Source organism: Leucopleurus acutus, assembly GCF_964270905.1.
Source record: "Leucopleurus acutus genome assembly, chromosome: 17".
NCBI lineage: Eukaryota > Metazoa > Chordata > Mammalia > Artiodactyla > Delphinidae > Leucopleurus > Leucopleurus acutus.
In genome coordinates, this window is record NC_139159.1 from 22,120,403 (window position 1) to 22,141,693 (window position 21,291).

At 34.0% G+C, this 21,291-nt stretch overlaps 1 protein-coding gene across 2 annotated transcripts in view; it reads left to right on the forward strand.

Annotated features, from left to right (window-relative positions):
* PKIA (cAMP-dependent protein kinase inhibitor alpha) overlaps window positions 1–21,291 on the forward strand; it is a 95,610-nt gene that overhangs the window by 64,848 nt on the left and 9,471 nt on the right. The gene's annotated exons all lie outside the window — the stretch shown is intronic.

Genomic DNA, 21,291 nt, shown 5'->3' on the forward strand with positions numbered 1-21,291 from the left:
AGTACACTTGGTGATCTTGGTGCCTGTGGTTTAATCCCAGGAGGTTAGACATGTGGAACAGCACATTAACCCTCTTTAGTATTTTCTCCCAAGACAAATCATTTTTATAGGTTGTCTCCATGGTCTTCTAGTTGCTCATCAAAATTAAGCATCAAGTCTTCTAAGTGAGCAATAGCCCCAGTCAGTGTGAGGAAATCAGCTTGGTTCTTATTGGGGCACATCTTGGTCTTGGCACAAAGTGAGTTCACATAGGGAGTTAGAAGGAGGAGAATGGGGCATGTGAAAGGGGAGTTCTGTGTTCTCATTTACCTATGCACGTTGAAACTCCACTAACAGTTTTATTTTCATTAGTAATTTGTGATAAAAACTTAGGGTAGGGCTTCCCTGGTGGCACAGTGGTTGAGAGTCCGCTTGCCGATGCAGGGGAAACGTGTTCATGCCCCGGTCCAGGAAGATCCCACCTGCCGCGGAGCAGCTAGTCCTGTGAGCCATGGCCGCTGAGCCTGCGCGTCCGGAGCCTGTGTTCAGCAATGGGAGAGGCCACAACAGTGAGAGGCCCGCATACCGGAAAAAAAAAAAAAAAAACTTAGGGTAAAGGGAATAATGAAGCTGTCCCATTATATGGCAGGACAAAAGATAGTAGTGACATCAAAATCAGGGCCTATCCATCTCATTTGCAGTTATATACTCAGTGTTTATCATAGCATTTGACCCCTCATCAGTATTCAATAAGAAGATGCGTGTTGAATGACTTAGAGATGAATTAATGAATGAAAAAAATTAATATGGTAGAAAATGTGTTTTATCCTTGTATTTTCGTGTGTTGACTTCTGTATTTCAAGACCCAGCACTGTAACTGACACATAGAATATAAGCAATAAAATTCGTTGAAAGAATGAATGAGTCCCCACAATTCTAAGAATAATTTTAAGACCAACACAGACCCCATATCTGCCAAGGTCTATGACAGAAGTATCCAGAGGTGAAAGCCTGGATCTCAGCTAGTGGTAGAGCTGACAGAATTTATCTAGTTTTAATAATTTACAGCTCATCCCATTACATTTAGGCATAGTACCTACATGAGCCATACAATTAAATGTTGACTGAAAAAAAATGCACAACCTAAAAGTTGAGAATTATGTTTTATTTGGAGGACATACAGAGGACTTAAGTCAGGAGACAGCCTCTCAGATAGCTCTGAGGGACTGTTCTGAAGAGGTAAGGGAGGGCACAGGATATTTAGGAGTTCTTGCAAAAAAAAAAAAAAACAGGTAGTTGGAACATCAAAAGATTACTGTTAATTAAAGAAACTAGACATCTTAAGTTAATAAATTTAGCACTTTTGTATATATGGTGAGATGCAAGAATCTGGTCTCATGGAAATCATTCCCTTGATATGCACTTTAATTATCTAGGGCCAGTATCCTGTTTTCTCCATCCTGAATCCCCTCAGGGTGCAGCTTTGGGTGTGGCTTCAGTGGCTGATGGCTTGATGGCTATAACATCCTGTGTTACCGATAAGGCTGGCTACATACTTTGTCCACATAAATGACTTGAATATGGATAGTAAATCTGTGGATTTGCAAAACGTAATTCTTAGAGCATTTTTATAAGGACAAAGTTAAGGGCAATTTCAGAATCACTAGCAGCTAAAATTGCTATTTATATTTTTCCACTGGTAGGTAGTAATCTGCTGTTGCTATCTTCAGTATTCCCAAGGGATAACAAAAGCCATTTAATTCAAGAAAGAAATGTAAAATTTAGCACAATGCAGCTTCCACAAAACCAAACACACAAACATACACCCAACTCTCGCAGATATGAAGTAATAATCTAAAATAGAATCCTGGAACTAATTGCAAAACAAGAGCAAATGTACTCATATTGGATAATTTTATTCTTTTATTAATGTTTGATATATATATATGTATTTATTATTAAAATTCAGAGTTGCTATATGGAGAAATAGCTTTGTACCAATATTGTCTTTATATGTGTTTATCAATAATGTATGAGATTGCCTCCTATGCTCCTTTTCCTTTATTCTCTTGCAGGCAGTAGATCGTAGTTATCAGTTGTTTTTAAAATTTCTAGGCAGCCAAAGGACTAGTATCACTTAAATAAAGAAGGCAAATTGTCCCAAAGTAGGAACAATTTTCCTTCATTATGGAACATAAAGTCCTCATATGAAAGGGGAAGAATTTCATAGCTAAAAGCTTTCAACTACAGAAGATTTATGAGTAACTATGTATGTTGTTTCAAAGTGGACTCTCTATAATTAATGTCTAGGGGTTATCTTTGGTATATAATGGATTTTTAAAATATTATTAGATAATATACAAAAGAATATATTTAATTGTATGTAAGTTATGAGAAATAATAAAAACTGCAAATACACCACCAAAACTAAGAACTAGAATCAAAACTGCCGAGTCTTCTCTCTGTTCTCTACCCTGATCCCACCTTCCTGCTTTCACCAAAGAAATCACTCTGATCTTGGCTTTATGTTCAACATCCACATAATTTTTATCTGATTTTGCTTATTATTGAGATTTATAAAATTGATATCATACTTTAGTCTTCTGCGCTTGCTTTTTTTACTCAACATTATGTTTCTAAGGTTCATCCACTCTGCTTTAACTAGTGTTCATTCATTTGTACTACTGTACAATATTTTATTGTATAAATACAAGAAAATGTGTTTATTATTCTATTAATGATATTTGGGTTGTTTTGGGCCTATTACGGACAGTACTTCCATGAACATTTATTTTAATGTTTCCTGGTACACATGTGCAAGATTTAACATAAGTAAAAGAGTAGACATACTGAGAGTAGAATTGCTGAGTTGTAGGGAATTCAAATAGTCAACTTTAAAAAATAATGTCAAAATGTTTTCCAAAGTTATGGAATCAATTTTCAGTCCTTTTGCTCTATAGCTTCACCAGTTAGAATGGCCAGTCTAGTCTTTTGTTCCTTGTTATTAGTCTGCTCAGGTTGTCCTAGCAAAATACGTCAGATTCAGTAGCTTAAAAAACAAGAGATTTATCTTCTCACAGTTCTGGAGCCTGGAAGTCCAGGATCAAGATGTTGGCAGTTTGGGGTCCTCCTGAGGCCTCTTTCCTTGACTTGCAGATGACCACTGCTTTCTTGCTATGTCCTCACATGACCTTTTCTCTGTGTGTATACATCCCTCGTATCTCTTCCTCTTCTTACAAGGACACCAGTCATATCAGTTAGGGCCCCACCATTATGACCTCATTTAACCATAATTATGTTTTCAAAGTCCCTGTCTCCAAACAGCCACATTGGGAGATGGGGCATCAACCTACGAATTTTAGGGAACACAATTCAGTCCATAACAATTTTAATTTGTATTTCCCTAATTACCGATAGGTTGAGAATCCTTTCATTTATTTAATAGTTGCCTATGTTTCCTATTCTGTGAAAGTCCAGAGAATATCTTTTGTCCATTTTTCTACTGTTTATCTTTTTCTTACTTATTTCTATTGTTCTTTAAATACAAGCAAATAATCCTTGGTCAGCTATATATGACACAAATAAGTTATTTCATGCCTTCTCACTTTTTTAATGTTGTCTTGTGATAAATAGCAGCTCTCAGTTTTAATGAAACCAAATTTATCTTTTCGCTTAGTGTCTTTTTGTTCTACTTAAAATGTCCTTCCCTAGTTTAATGCTACTCAGATATAGTATATTTTCTTCTGAAAGTTCTAGTGTATCTTTGTTTTATATTCAAGCCATTAATGCACTAACAATCGACTTGTCTGTATTATCCAATTTCTTTGTTTTCTTATGAATAATTAAGTTTTCCAGGACCATTTTGGAATGAATGGATTTTTTAGGTGTGTCTGAGCTGTTCTTGACCATTCACATAAATTTCAGAATTGGCAATCCTGTAAAACCTCTATTAAGTATTTTTATTGTAATTGTATTGACTATATAAATTAAGTTGGGGAAAATTTACATCATTATGATGAGTCTTTTCTATCCATAAACAAGATGTATCTCTCCATTTATTTAAGACTTCTTTAATATCTTTCAATAAGGTTTTATTTTCTCCATAAATGTCTTGCACATTTTTATTTAGATTTATTCCTAGGTAGTTTTTTTTTCCATTTTAAATAATTTTTAAGCTCTCTCTTTGTTCCTGGATTATAGAAATCCAATAGATTTTTGCATCTTGAGCTTATATCTAGCCATCTTGCTGATATTATTTTTTAGCAAGAGAGAGGATTTTCTTAGCAAAGAGGAATAAATGTAAAATTAAATAAAAATGTTATGGGTCAGCTCTGGTCAATAGAACTTTCCATGATAATGGAAATGTTCTTAGTGCTGTCAAAAACTATAGCCATTAGTCACATGTGTTTTTAAATTTTTAAATGTAAATTCAATAAAATTCAAAAAAATTAAAATTTCAGTTCCTAAGTCAAACTTGCCCACGTTTCAAGTATTTAATAGCCACTTGTGACTAATGGACAGTATACTGGACATTGTAGCTCTAGACTATTAGACTGTGAAGCCATGGCATCCCGGGATTTTATCTTTGTCAATGGCATAGTGAGATCTTTCATGTGACAGTTATTCTGTTATTAAAAAGAGAAGTTACTTAACCTCGTCATCCCTAACTTTTTGAAATAATCCAACATAGCTTTCACCATCCATGAATTTCTTGAATCACATTTATGTTTCTAAACTATTTCTTGCATCAAGTGTTCACTTTGTAGCAAGTTTATTGTCCTAAAATGGCACATACCAAAGTATCAAGAGGTTCCCTTATTCCTGATAAGCTGTGATTTGATGAAGAAGACCTTGTTACCCTGCCTATCTGATTTTTATTATAATCAGATGTTAATCTGTATCAGTCTCCATATTCAAAATTCATCTTCAAAATTATATGTTATTCACATGATGGTTGTCTTTATTTCATTTAGCTAGTATCATGACCTTATAAATGCAATTTTGGTCATTTTCTCCTAAAATCTCATATTTATCCGTGTGGAAATACATCTCCTACTTCTTTGCCCTCTTATAAACTCTTCCTGTAACTTAATCCTCATGAGCTTTATTTCCCCTAATTTTAATTACTTAATATTTTGTAAAACATTTAAGAGATCACTGGTATGCTCTTTTTTTCAATCATCTATACATTTAAACACTGTGTTGCAATAAGAAATAGTACTGGTAATCAGAAGACCGGAGTCCTAATTTTACCCATAAAAATGAAGTATATGTGCATTTAAATAAGGTTTATATAAGGTTATATAAGGTTTATTCTGATACTAAAATTGTTATGATTATTTAGAAAATTATGTTTGAAATATGACATTATTCAAAACCAATAAAGGTTTGAAATCTATTAAAAATCTACAAACAATTCAAGTATTTCACCTTTTTCCCTGATTTGATATTAAACTGTAATCCTTCATCTTTCACTTACAGCATGCTGTACTGCTGTTGACACAAAGGCAAAATATAATGTCTAAATATTTTGTACTTGTTTTTTAAATGAATACTTTTGTTTAAAATTGTCTTTTACATAAATTCTTGATTCCCTTTTCACAACTTTTCCATTCCCCATGCTACTGCAATCAATCACTCATTATAGAAAATTATTCTCTTTTCTGTTTGCTAAAGCTCTTTTTAAAATACCAAGTTTCAAATTCTCATCAATTCAAGAAACTTTGGAAAATGAACTTCATAATTTCCAGAATGAATATTTTGTTTCACTGGCTACCAGGACACCATCCTCTCCTAGATTTCTCCCCTCCTCACTCACCATTCCTTGGCAGTCTCCCTTGGTGATGCCTCCCATCCCTCAATGTCTGTTAGAATGCCCTAAGGCTCATTCCTGGCCCCCTTCACTCTCCATCTACCTTAACTACTCATGAGTTTTAATCTAGTCCCGTTACTTTAATGGGAAGATGACTTATGACTCCCCAATTCATACTTCTAGCCCTAACTACTCATCTAACCTCCAGACTCCTAATTCCAATTTCCCACTAAATATCTCCAATCTATGCATAATAGACATTTCAAACTTAGCAAATAAAACTAAATATTTTGCTTTGATCCATCCATTGCACTCCAGTTTTTCCTGGCTCCATAACTCATCCAGTTGCTCAGGCCAAAAATGTTAGATTCATCCTTAAACTCTCACTTTCCCACAATTCCTATGTCCAGTCCATCAGAAATTCTTGCCAGCTCTAACTTGAAAATACATTCTGAATCCACCTACCTCTCACCTTACTCTTGCCATCTTTACTTAACTCCAAGCCATCATTGCTTGCCTCATCTAATGCAATAGGCAGCCTCTTCCACAACCTCCTTGCTTCTTCCCCTCTTGCCCCAATCCTTATAAACAGTACAATAGCCAGAATAATCTAAAAAAACCCATAAATCATATCACATTATTTCACAAAACCCGTTCCCATCACTTTAGAATAAAACTTAAACTTTTTACCTGTCCTACATGCTTTATTCAATATTTCTTCTGCCCTACTCTCCAAACTCATTTACTACTACTATTCTCTCACACACACATCCAGATTTTCTTTCTGCAGTGGCTTTCCCAACATCAGGGCTTTTGCACTTGCTATTCCCTGAAACCTGGAAGATTTTAAAAATCTGTAAGATTCCTCCAAGCAAGATCTTAGAAGGTATTTACATTTCATTTTGTAGAGACATTTGGTAGAAGACATTTTTGCAAAAGATAGATACAGGGGCTTCCCTTGTGGCACAGTGGTTGGGAGTCTGCCTGCCAATGCAGGGGACACGGGTTCGGGCCCTGGTCCGGGAGGATCCCACATGCCGCGGAGCGGCTATGCCCGTGAGCCATGGCTGCTGGGGCTGCGCGTCCGGGGCCTGTGCTCCGCAGCGGGAGAGGCCACAGCAGTGAGAGGCCCGCGTACCGCAAAAAAAAAAAAAAAAAAAAAAAGATAGATACATTTGACTTTGGCGGCTATTCACACATCTAGCAATTTCCAAGTTGGTTAAATAACAAATGTGAATTGATGAAGCTAAAATAAAAGAACTGCAGTTGGTGAGACCTATGTGTTTTAAACCATGAACTTTGAGGAATTGTAGACATGCAAACTACACCATGGTTTCAGTGTTAATGTGTGAGAATTAGCTAAGGTATTTTCCAAATACTTATTACTCTCTAAAGAGCTTCTGAGCAGGAAATCAGAACAGGACCTGTAGACCTGAATTTTATCAAGTACCTCAGTTGATTCTGTTGCAAATGGTTTTCAGTCAGCCCTTTGAGAGACACCAAGCTGGGGTATTTGCCCAGATATGATTACCAATGGTCATGCAAGTCATCAATGAGATACAATCGAGAATCGACAAATGACTGAAAAGAGTGACAAAAGAAGAAGAGGATCCAGTAAGGACCAGTAGAGACGCTATCCCAAGCACTCTTGGCTAGGAGTTTTACAAATCCATTCATATAAAGGGACTGATAGTTAACAGCCAAATGGCACTGCATATTTTTTTAAGTTGCTGAGTATTAAAGTGTATGGCTAAGCATCATAAGTTTTGTTAAATTATATTTTGGTTGCTGTAAAATTAGGTGTACATTGTGTGTCATAGATGTAGGGATATAGATGTGTAAATATATGTCGTTGTTTCAGTTCTTCAGCTGATACTTCATAATGTCTTGGTAACTTCTAAATGAAGGACCTCTTCAAATATTGTTTAGAAAAAAAAGATACCTGTTCATCCCTGTCCACCTCCCTTTCTTCATCCCCTTCCTTGTCCCTTCCCTTCTTTTTTTTTTTTTTAATATCTTTATTGGAGTATAATTTCTTTACAGTGTTGTGATCCCTTCCCTTCTTGAACAAATTGGTCCATTAAGTGAGGTAAAATAACACTTTGTCAGCATGGGGGAGGTGGGCATTCAAGGAACCACATGACTTGGCATTGGGTCTCAGAGTCTGAGAAAGGGGAGAGGATGTCTGCATAAGGGAGCCTGGAGTTGACTGCTGAAGTCTGATTCGTGTGAAAGGGCATCCACATGAGGAAGTGGCCTTGGCAACCACTCTGTACAGATAGTCATAACCCGTGCCAGGTGGAGAAAATGTGTGGGATGGGAAAGTGGCAGCTACAAGAATTTACTTGAATACAGGAAGATTGATCAGATAAGTAAGGATATTAAGGATATGGTCATCAGTGTTATTTTAATATCTGTGGAGGGAGTTAAAATATGAAAAGGGCAAAAACTAGAATGAAAGGGTGTTGAAAGGGAATGGAGGATGTTAATGTGAACACATAATTTTCAATATAGAGACATTATAGAAATAAACATAGACAATATGTATGCATATGTTTATGAATATATGTTTATGAATATGTGTAAATGGTTATGAATATGTGTTTTCATATGTGTGTATGTATATATGTACATAAATCCCCTAGCTCTGCCTATTGAGAGTACCTGGGACCACTACTTCCCAAGAGCAATGAATACACCTAGTGTCCGGATCTTGGTTTCTAAATACAGCTCTCCAACTGAAGGAACTAAAGCTCTTTGGAGAAATGACTGATTCTAGAGCTACTACAGGGAAAATATAAGATGACCCTAGAACATATTATTGTTTCAAGAAGTAAGGGATCAGCCATAAAAAGAAATGAAATTGAGTTGTTTGTAGTGAGGTGGATGGACCTAGAGTCTGTCATACAGAGTGAAATAAGTCAGAAAGAGAAAAACAAGTACCATATGCTAACACATATATATGGAACCTAAAGGAAAAAAAAATGGTTCTGAAGAACCTAGGGGCAAGACAGGAATAAAGACGCAGATGTAGAGAATGGACTTGAGGACACGGGGAGGGGTAAGGGTAAGCTGGGACGGTGTGAGAGAGTGGCATGGACATATATACACTACCAAATATAAAACCGATAGCTAGTGGGAAGCAGCCACATAGCACAGGGAGATCAGCTTGGTGCTTTGTGACCACCTAGAGGGGTGGTGTAAGGAGGGTGGGAGGGAGGGAGACGCAAGAGGGAGGAGATATGGGGATGTATGTATATGTATAGCTGATTCACTTTGTTATAAAGCAGAAACTATCACAGCATTGTAAAGCAATTATACTCCAATAATGATGTTAAAAAAAAAAAAAGAAGGGAGATATCAAAGAATAATTGGGAAACATCAAAGGATATAGAAGCCAAACTGAAGGGGTTTCCACTGGACAAATCTTGAACAATCTAAGCCTCAAAATAAATAATGGTAGAAACATATTATAGTCAATTGAATAAAATAGGAGTCTATGAGTTCATACTGATTTAAATAATTAAATTGAATAAAGTATGTTTGATGAGGAACAGGATATTTACATAATTACAAAGTGACTTACCACAGAAATTATTAATAATGAAGGAGAAAAAAATAACTTTACAATGGAGAAGACTGGGTGATACACCTTAATCAAATAAGTAAAATAATATTCCAGTAAGGTTACAAGTTAAAAATTTGCCAAAATTGTTTGATAGGAAGCAGTAAGAAGAACAGAGCTTCACCACTGTGTTATTCCTGCCAACTACACATATCCTGAATAATCATGAGACAAATACAAACAGCTAAATCCTACAAAATAACTGATCCATATTCTTTAAAATTTTCTAGTTCATGAAATTCAAGGGAAGCCTGAGAAAATTTAACGGATTAAAAAACTAAAGAGGGCTTCCCTGGTAGCGCAGTGGTTGAGAGTCCGCCTGCCGATGCAGGCGGAAGCGGGTTCGTGCCCCGGTCCGGGAAGATCCCACATGCCGCGGAGCGGCTGGGCCCGTGAGCCATGGCCGCTGAACCTGCGCGTCCGGAGCCTGTGCTCCGCAACGGGAGAGGCCACAACAGTGAGAGGCCCGCGTACAGCAGAAAAAAAAAAAAAAAAATTAAAGAGACAGGACAACTAAATGCAACATGTGATGCTGGGCTGATCCTTTTATTATGAAGGACATGATTGGGATAATTGACAAAACTTGAAAGGGGTCTGAGGCTTAGTAGCACTGTAGTAATGTGTCAGTGTTAATTTCCTGATTTTCATGATTATATTTGGATATATGTTTGTAGGAAATACTAGAGGATTTGGGGGAGACATTGCATTGTGTTGGCAACTACTCTCAAATGGTTTGGGAAATAAATTATTCTTATTGTCATTTCAACCTTTCTTTAATTTTCGAGATTGTTAAAGGAAGGCAAAGAAAGAGGAGAAGACCCCTGAGTCAGGTAATCCTCCTTTTCCTGGCGACTCCCATAGTTAAAAGCTCAGTTTACAATGGTGGTCAGTTTTTCAGTCTATTTGTGCTAATTTCTGTAACTAACAACATAGCATCTTATTTTCTATTTGAGGTTTTTGGATTTTTCCTAATTATGCTTTTGCTTTTTATTCTATCAAATGTCTATGAATTTGATAAAGTCCTCGGTATTAAAACAAAATCAGTAAGATTCATAAAAATAAAAATAAGTTCTTGGAGAAATTTATAAATTTCTACCTGCATTCAAATTGGAGTAAGTTGGCAAGAAATTTATAAGGGGAAAATACTCTAAGGAGCACTCCCATTCAGAAACTCAAAATGGTTGCACGTGTTTATCCTGTAAGAGGTCTGTGATGAAACCGCAGGATGAAGGCTATATGTCCAAACTTAAATGCAATCTTTTAAATCACCTTTCATGTCAGGCCATGTAAGAACTGGGCAATTCAATAAGTAAATTAGAACAATTATTGTTTTCAATAATTTCTCAGGTCAACACTTAGAATAATAAAAAACGTATCTATAACTCCAAGAAATCTGGACAGTTATTAGTTATTATCATTTAGACTATTGAATAAAATCAGATATGATAGAGGGACCAGCTGTTGGTAGGTTTAAAAGTCACCCTAGGTGATTAATTCATGCAGCAGTGTTGCAGGTCTCTCTTTAGATGAAGCACTTAGAAGTATAACCAAGCATGGCTCTAATTTCATATCTGAGACCTGTTTTATTTAGAGTTCTTTGGCAAGTGCTTGCTCTATGTGTTTTTATAGTCTTTGGTTGTGCTATACAAATATCAAAATTATGAATTAACAGATATGCAAAAGTGAAATCCTAGAAGATAGGATAAACATGAAGTCCTCTAATTATCACTCAAATAAGTTTGGTTGACACAGAACTGGGAAGCAGATAAAGACATTAATAATTCATAATGCTGAAATTAAAATCTTCTAGTTACAGTACAAAAGAAATCCTAATTTGTACCACAAGGTAATGAATTCAGTACTTTTCATTTGTTAAATATTTGCTTATTACCCTGCACCGTGCATATAACACTGTTCCAAACTTTGGAGGGCAAACAGGAAAAACAGAAACTCTCTACCCTCATGTTGTTTATACTGCAGTCAGTGAAATTTCTCTACTTGGAGATCTTTTAATTCCTCAATTCATTGTAACATCTTCTTCAGATGAATTGTTTTTTATTTGTTAAAATGAACGTTTAGCACTTTAAATAGTTTCTTCAATGTTCCTGATAGTGAAATAGTCATAATGCTAATTTCCAATACTAATTATAGAGTTGATAGGAGAAATGCTCAAGATTGATAGTAAAGTGATTTCGATAACCTACAAAATGTCTTGAGGTTTCTCAGATAACAACTTGTCTCCCAGACAAAAATGCACTTATTATTTATATTCCAAGCTTATAAATGTTTTTTGTACTTTAATCATATAGAGATTTTACAACATCTTTTAATTCACATTTTAAGATATTTTGTTCAGTAGATTATCTCATTTGGAAACTATTGATTTATATATACATACTATGTAAATATTAGTATATATTTCTCAATGGCTAGATCAGTGCTTTCTTAACTACTTAAATTTGTTTAATTCATATTGTTCTTCAGCATTTCTTCTACTCACTGGAGCCTATCCTACTGACTTCAAAAAGCCTGAAAAATCTGAAAATTCCATTTAAAGTAACTGTATGGAAAATCTTTAAAATAACATATAATAATGGTAGAGAAGAAGAGTATTTAACATTGTGCTGAAAATCATTCCATTAATAAAAAGATCAATCAATAATTCTAACATTCAGACATATAATAACAATGAAAAACATTAACCATAATACTGAGCAATGACATTTTCAATAAAGGGAGATATTAAATATTGTATAGGAAACTAGTATCTGCAAAGCAGATAAGTTGGCAACGATTATACATATATTTAAAATATGTTGAAACAGTCATAGACAGTTTTTCTTTTTGGCTGAAAAGAGGCATATTGAAGTGTTTAAGCACTACTTCAACTGGAATAGATATTTAGACACTATACAGAAAACACATGATTGCAGAAGAGCAGATATTAGCAGGTGTGTGAATGTGTATGTCTTTAATTAATGCATTTTCATTCATTCATAACAGAGAAGACTGCCAAATTTACTTTAAAGGTGGCATTGTGATATGTTACAGTACCACTCTTAGACTTTTGCTGCTGTTGCTGTTCCTTTAGTATTCACCAAAGAGTACCGTCCTGTCATTTATCCAAGTTAGAAATCTAGAAGCAATCCTAAGATTCTCATTATAGGGTCCCCTACCTTCATGCTCCCCACTCAATAAGTAACAGATTCTTGGCTCTCCTATATAGGAAAGCTCTCTCCAATGTACGCCTGCTCTGTCACTCTCCGGGTCCAGCATCTCTGCCTCAGCTTCCCATTGAAGTCACTTCTAGTTCATTCTGTGCAAGGACATTTTTAAACCTTCCTTAGTCCTAGGCAATTGCCCTTTTAGAAGCTTTACCCTAAATGTTATCAAATGCATTAAAATGTGCCCAAGTCACATATCCAATATAATTTATAGATAACTATATGAAAGCTGAGTAACATTGCTGTTGTAGTAATATTAGTTGAAAATATTAATTACACAAGTTTTTATCTCAATTTTGCAGATCTTTTTTTCATATTCTGGAGCCATGTTTTTCAGGTGTCAAACAATTTTCTAAGTCCTTCTCAAACTCCTAGTCCCTAGTGAGTGTGTTGTTACTGTCACAGGGTTGAACAGCCCAGACAGCAAGATGTCTGAAGATGAAGACCATCACATGGTTGAGTAGATCAGATACGTGGAAGTTGGAATGCAAAGTGTTTGTAGAAAAAAATATACAAATCAAGGAAGAAATTGCAGTGTCAATTAATATGATGTATATCAGATGATAGTATTAAAAAGCCAGCTTCTGTAGGGATGTCAATAAAATATCACCCTACACAGTAATGTCTCAACACCACAGTATGTGAACTGCTTACATATTAAAAAAAAAAATAGGGATGGCAAACCATCAACAAAAAATTAAGTATAGTATGTTCCAAAATGAATGTTGGAAAATGGCAACTGGTTTTGTAAGTGGTTAAATCACCTATCAGTTTCATGACAATATTTCTAAACCTTTAATATTCCATCTTTAAAATGGACATAATGAACATTCCTCTTTGATAAATTTGTTGATGAATTTAAACTATACAATTCACATAAACTTCTTAGTGTTGTATCTGGCAAATACTTGATATTTTTGTTATTATTGATAAATAATTAGTAAACAATAACTGTTATGTTATTATGGTCATTATTACAACTTAGACCAGACCAGAACAGACCAGAAAATATTACTGAGATTGGTTTGATCTTTCATCATGCTTTTAAAGATGGAAAAGTTAATAATGAGTTATTTTGAGAAGAAATGTGTCGATGTTCTAACGTCCTTGCAAAAACTAAATATTTATTGGATGTAGAAAAAATAGTCTTAGTTTAATGAGAAGGTATAGATTTTAAAAGTATCTTTCCTCCTTGGACTCATAGAGAGCCAGAAAAGGAGATTAAACAAAGGATTTAGAAAGTATAATATAATAAAGAACAGCACCAGCTCTGGACTCTTAATGATTTTGTGGTTTTGATGTGAATAACCCCAGGTCCCCATTCTGACATCAGTACTACCACTCACTGTGTAAGACATGGTCAAGTCGATTAACCTCTCTCTGCTTTCGTTTCTTCATCTGTAATGTGCAAGTAATATTACTTGTCAGTTGCCAACCAGCAGTACTTCTTCAGCTAATTGACTGTGTCAGCAGGGATGCTGCAAAGTTTAGCTAATAAATGATTTATAAACCTTTTGAAATATTAAATAAATGATGTAAAAAGCCTTAACAAAAGAAGGACAGAACAAATCATTCCATGCATTAATTCACTACTTTAGTCATATATATTTTATAAAAAACTTAAGAAGAGGTAACCTTCCGTAAACTGAAAATAGGATACATTACTTGGAATTCTAGAGTGCTTTTCGTTGCTGTTATTTTTTTTAAAATCTTCTGTCATAATTAAGAATACACAGAAGAAAAAGTGTATTAGAGGAAATAATTACAATTCACCTCTTTATATTGATGATAGTATTATGAGACAGGAAAATGAAATGAATAAGAATAAAGAAACATGCTTTCTGAGCTATCAATACTTTTACTATTGACAATGGAATAACATTGACAGATTTACTTTACCAATAAGGATCTTGAGTATGATGATTAAAAATAAATCTACAATATACATTTTTTCAGATGTAAGAACAACATACAAAATCCTGTGCCAAACATTCTGAGGGGACTCAAAAATCAAAGACCCAGATCTCAAGGAACATATAATATAGGAAGAAGAGCAACATGAAAATAATTAATTCTTGCATAGTGCCAAATTAAATATTATAATAAAGTTATTTATTTTACCTGGAGATGGGGAGGTGCTGTAGCTTATAAACTGGGTTTGAAAGATGAGAATTTTGTTGTTCTTGGGAGAGAAGTTCACTCCAGGTTGAGAAAAGCAGCATGAGAAGACCAATAAGAGAACACCAGAGATATAGCAAGTATTTGCTATGATCTAACTTAGTATACATGGGAGAGATAGTATAGGGAAAAAAGCTAGTAAATTAGGTTGGGTTCACATTCTTGAGGGCCATGCAAATAAAGTTACAACTATGTTTTGAGGGTTCCCAGGAGCCACTGAAGATTTTTGAGTATTTTATGTTTAATAAAGTTAATTCTGGCGAAAGTGTAAAAGGTAACTTGGAAAAGAATAAGTTTAGATAAGTAAGTAGTTAGCCTATAATTGCAATAGTCAAGAAAAAAGTGATGAAGGGAGTGACCAGACAAAGAACGGACATGAAGAATACTGAAGAAGCATTGAATGGATAGAATTAAAACAATGAGGTTTGAGAATTGATTAGATGGGAAGAATTAGTGAGATGGAAGTAATTGAACACAATTCTAAGATTTCTATTAATATCATGGATACCTAAGAAAATAGTAGTAATATACACTAAAATAATAAGGATAATAAATAGTTTGGGGGTGGAGGTAGAGATGCAGCAAAGAAATTCCATTTGAACTTACTGAATTTGAGTTTTTAAGGACAAACATGGGGGAATATCCAATAGGCAGTAAAAATTCCCAAGCTACACTTCAGAAAAATATCAGGCCCCCAAATTATAGATTTCATAGCCGTCTATAAACAGTTGGAAATTAAGACAATTGGGGTAAATGGGATTACCAAACAGAACATAAAGAACAAAAGAGAGAAAATATATTATTTAATAGTTAAGTGAGGGAAAGGGCAAGAAGAAATATAAGAAGATTATGAGGGAATCAAGAGTACAGTAACTATCAGAGCCAAGGGAGAAAGATGTTTCAAGAAGAGAGGAATAGCAATGTAAAATGTTGTACCAATTTGATATAGATGATTACTGTGAAAAGCCTATTGAATTTTGTGATTAATCTGTAATGTTTTTTCTCTGAGAAAACAATTCTGGTAAATTGATAGATATGTAAGTTAAATTGCAAAGGAATTAAACATAAAGCATTATAAAGGATGCAGGAAAATTAGTATCTGCCTCTTTTTCTGTAAGTTTGAGAGTAAATGAAAGTAAAAGGTGAGTGAAAAAAAGAACAGAGCTAAAAGATGAAATATATTTTATAACAGGTAATATGTAAATAATTTTATAGGCATTGGAGAAAGCAGGGAAAAGAAAGACTCCAGAAGCACAAGGCAGGATTGAAGGAAAAATAATAGGAGAGAAGACAGAATCAAGAGCACCAGTCAGGTATTAATGTGGGAAAAGGACTCAAATAAAAAGATGGCAATTTTGATGTGATGATAAAGAAACAGCAATTGAAGGAATTTATGTAGGATGACCTTGACATTCTCCATAAATTCATTAGGCAAGATTTTCTATGGAGTGAAAGAAGATGAAATACAAGTGAGACTTAAGAAACACAAAGAAATGAAGAAATTGCTGTTTTTAAGGATGGTGAACGGGTCAGCCAGAGATCAGCAAAGGAATTTATGAATAGTTTTGAGGTTACTTGTTGCCTAATTAGACAGTGAAAATATTTTCTTAAGATAGCCTGTGCTTCTGGCTTTATAACATTTTTAGGCTTTATAACATTTTAGGCTTAACAAATCAAAAAGTTTTGATTTGTTAAGCACTGTGGAAAGAAAAAAAAAAGGATTTGAATCTGGGCTAAAGGAAGTTTCAGAGAAGAAGTTAAGTAATAATACAATTGACTAGGTCATGAATTTACAAAAACAATATGAAAATGTGCCCATGTCAAAACAAGGAAAAATATATATATAATCTTGAATGAAGGCATAAGGATCACAATTATCACATTACTGGGGATCAGAGATGAATTGATGAATAGAGAGAAGATTGAAAAGAATAACCATTAGTATCAAATGTTGGACATTTTTGAACTTGAGAATTTTTATTATACACTGAAAATCAGGGAAGAAGTGACGAACTCCCCCCAACAAATGTAGGTGGGTTATTATTTCTAGTAGTATTAGTCAAAAACTTACTGTGAAAACCATCAAAGACAGCCTATTTTTTCTCATATTAGGCAAAATTTATTCTAGCAGTATTTTGTGATTTAAAAAGTCAATACCTTGGATTTAGAACAAAAGAGGGTTTGACTTCGCAGAGTTAATATGTGTTGGCATCATTCTGTGATACAACTCAGTATATGAAATTACTTTTTTTTAAGTGTGCTTTTGATAGAACACTATCCAAACTCTTCTAAAGGACAATACGTGTCCCATTATACCAAATGGTATTCTAGAGCATGCAATGTCATGATCTGGCGCAGGATTTATAATTATGCCTTAACAGAGGAGACTTCTGTGGAAATTTTCAAATTGTTACTATTAACAGGGTATGGTTCTTGATTTCTTCTTTGTTGTCACTTACTCCAAAATGTGACTAGAATATAGCCCAATTCAAGGAAAAGGGGAACTAAGGTAGCATCAAGTTCTGGCTCCCTGTCCTGAGCTCATAAGACTTAATTTGAAGCCCTCTGATTTGTGAAATCGGCGGGTTGTTCTTAGAAATAAGCTATTAGATTGTTTGTAAGCCTGAATTAGATAAATAAGTAATATTCTTATGCAGGAAAAGAAAAGAGAAAAAGATAGATAGTATTGTACTTAGCATGGAAATAGCTGATTATTTCCAGAATATTTTAGGAATCAAAAACTTGCTTACTTAAGTTCTTTACAAAAGGGTTCCCTTCTCTAATCCATAGTGTTTGTCGGATAGCTTCCTGTTACTGTGTAGATCAACAGTTCTCAAACTTTGGTCCCCCAACTCCTGCATGTCCCCAATGACCCTTTCAATCATTCCCTGAGATACTTTCAGTGGATTCACAAGTTTAAAATAATTTTCATAATAATACTGATGCTATTTACCTTTTTCACTTGGCTGCCATTTGCACTAATGGTGCAAAAGCATGGTGGGGAAGACTGCTGACACCTTAGCATGAATCAAGTCAGTAGCAGCAAACTACTAGTAAGCCTGGTATTCTTCACTGCCACACACTCAGAGTTAATGTTTTTAAAATGCAAGATGTACCTAAGAATGTACTTGATTAAGGAGTAAAAATATACTAATTTTGTCAAATCTTGACCCTTGAGTAGAGGTCTTTTTAATATTCTGTGTGATGAAATGGTAAGTCAGTGAAGATGTACCAAACTGCGTGGTTGTCTCAAGTAAGTACTTGTGTGACTGCTTAGGTTGAGAGCTAAATTAGCCACTTTTCTCATGAATCACCATTTTTACTTGGAAGAACAACTGACAAGCAAACTGTGGTTTTTTCAAACTTGGATATTTGGCAGAGATTTTCTTGAAAATGAACAAAGTGAGCTTGTCACTTCAAGAGAAGCAAAATCCAACTGTATCTGTTGCCAATGATAAAATCTGAGCTTTCAAATAAAAATTACAATTTTGGAAAACTTACTATCGGCCCCTGTGAACTTGTCAGTTTCTCAATTCTTAAAGAATTTTCTGTTGAGATTGGTGGCATTACTAACAAATGTGATATTATATAATGAAATAAGCTACTATTTGGAAATTTTACATAACCTAGTGAACCAATATTTTTCTAAATGACCAATACCTGATATTTTAAAAATACACATGGGCAAAAGATCCATTTAAGTTGCAAAGTAGACAACAGATTTTAATAAAACAGTAAGGGAAGCATATTGATATGGTTTTAGATTCCACATTGCAAAATTTAAAAATCCATAATTATCTGAAAAAGCTATTAAATTTCTCCTCACTTTCCCAACAAAGAAATCTGTGTGAGGCCAGATTTTCTTCATATACTTCAACTGAAACAACATATTGAGACATTGAATGCAGAAGCAGATATGAGAAACCAGGTATCTTTTATTAAGCCAGACATTTGCAAAACTAAGCCAGAAAATTTCAAAATGTAAAACAATGCCATTCTTGTCACTATTTTATTTTGGCTTTGGAATATATATTTCATTTCACTAAAAATATACTATTTACTGAAACATAATGGGCTTTTTATTTATATTTTAAGTGAATTAATAAATATTTAAAATTTACAGTCTTAATTTCACATATGGTAAATATGGCAGATATAACTATATAAACAAAATCTCATTCGGGTTCTCAGTAATTTTTGATAATGTAATGGATATCTGAGGCCAAAACGTTTCAGAAACACTAATGTAGACCAAGTCTTAAGCACATAGGAAACTACTCAATGACTTCTATCATACTTCACATGATTTCATAAAGTAACAATGGAGAAGTCATGTAACTGTATTTGTAATAATGGTAGAGGAAGAATTTTCCTTCTCTTTTAAAAAAAAATCATACCATTTATATTAGAGAGAAGACTTCAGTGCCTGCTGATGACATTCTCTCCATTCTTTCTTCCAAGTCTGTGAGTCTCATTTTCATGTGTCCCCATTTACAGGAGTAAAATTAGCATGTTATCCAGTCACCATTTGGCTCATGACTCAATGTCACTATAAAAATCATTTAAGCAGCTTCATAGACCCAACTTCTTTTAGAATACATCTATGCGGACACTTCAATTTGTTTAATACAGGAGACGTAAGTACATACTTTTTCTAGCCTCTTGCAGTCTATCTAAATCTATAAATTATGCTAGGGTGAAATCTGGTTTATCCTCTCAATTTGTGTAAATGATATTTAAAAAGATAAAGGCCATAAATAAGGGAAAGACCAACACAAATTATGAATCTCAGTTTAGAAATCCATTATACAAACAAAACAATTTTAGAATACCAATATACTGTTTCCTTTGTTAAAGAGGGAGAAAGTGAGACTTTTTTAAGAAGGGGGAAAAGAAGGCAAGGTTATTTCTTAGTCATGAATTTTGATTGGATTTTTAGATATCAATATTTAGAAATTTATGCTTTAAAATTTAATCTAATTTTAAATAGTACAGTACTTAAATAATAAAATGTCTTTTCCTCCCTCTAATCCGACTTTGAATATTAGTATAATTAGCTCTTGCATATAACTAGATACAAAAAATAGCACCATATTATCTTGGTTATATCCAATACTACCATTTTGTCATGTCTAGAAAATTCTAATTATAGCAACATAAATAGGAAGCTTTAATGAAGAGTCAAAGCCCACTTTGGTAAATTTTTCCAAGTTTTTTTCTGATTAGTTTATTTTGCATAAGGCCAGAATGTGTGCTAAGTGCTACTCTATTAAATCTCTACCAGCTGCTAACACTTATTAGACTTTTTTTTGACTTTTGTCATTTTTGGGTGAACATCTGTCAGCCATAGTCATTTGGCAACAGTTTCCCCAGAATTTCTAAGCTAACTACAAGTCATTATGCAGTGATTATATTGGTGTAAAAGTTATTTCCAATCTCTGTTAGTCATATCAATAAATTGAAAAGCTGTGTCAAGATGTTTAGCTGAAAGGAAAAAAACATAGCTGCCTTGCATGTAAAAATTACTGTTTTTGAGCACCTAATGGGAATTCATTAAGGAAGTATAATCATGGAGAGAGAGAAAAAGATACAGAGTTTATAACATGTATATGTTTTGTTTCAAAATGTAATTATGTATTTAAATATGCACTATTTGTCAGCTATCATTCTTTTTACTGAAAAGTAAGTTTATTGTCTGGAGAAAACAAATCTAATAAAAGTGAAATACTACTTTATAATAATAACTATTATAATAATAATTATAATGGCTACCATAATTGAATGCCCAGTACTTTCTATGTTACTTTAGAGGTTTACAATAAGATGCACATCAATCTAGCAAGTATATTTCATAAATGCTTAAGAAGAAAAGGAGTTTACAGAATAATCTATTCTCACAATTCTCATTATTGTCTTTCACTAAATCCAATTGAAATCTAGATACACACATTTCAAAGATGAACACAGTATACACATACATCTCTCATAACCCTGTTTCTTCTTCCATGTGCTCATTACTTAGGAGTACCCTAAATGAAAATTCGAATTAAGTTTTTGGCTCCCCTCTTATAAATAGAATTAGCACCGTCACAGAAATTAACATTCACAGATATACAAATCATAATGCAGTGCTCCTTTTAATTCATATCTTCTCATGGAAAATGTCACCACTTTTTTCTGTCTCACTCTGATTTTTCAAATCTTCTTAAAACTATTATCAGCAAAGTGAATTAGATGTAAACTCCCACATACACGAGTATTATTATGACAGTCTACATTTTAAAAAATGATAATGGCAAAAAACAAGGAACTTTATTGCAAAATACAGTGTTCTTTATGCAAAGCCCACAGACCTGGGTTCAAGTCATAGTTCCGTGTGTTATTTAGCAGTCCCTTAACTCTCTGACTTATTTTCTTCAAATGAAAATGAGGATATTTTTGCCTACTTCATAACATTGTTATCAGATGAGAAA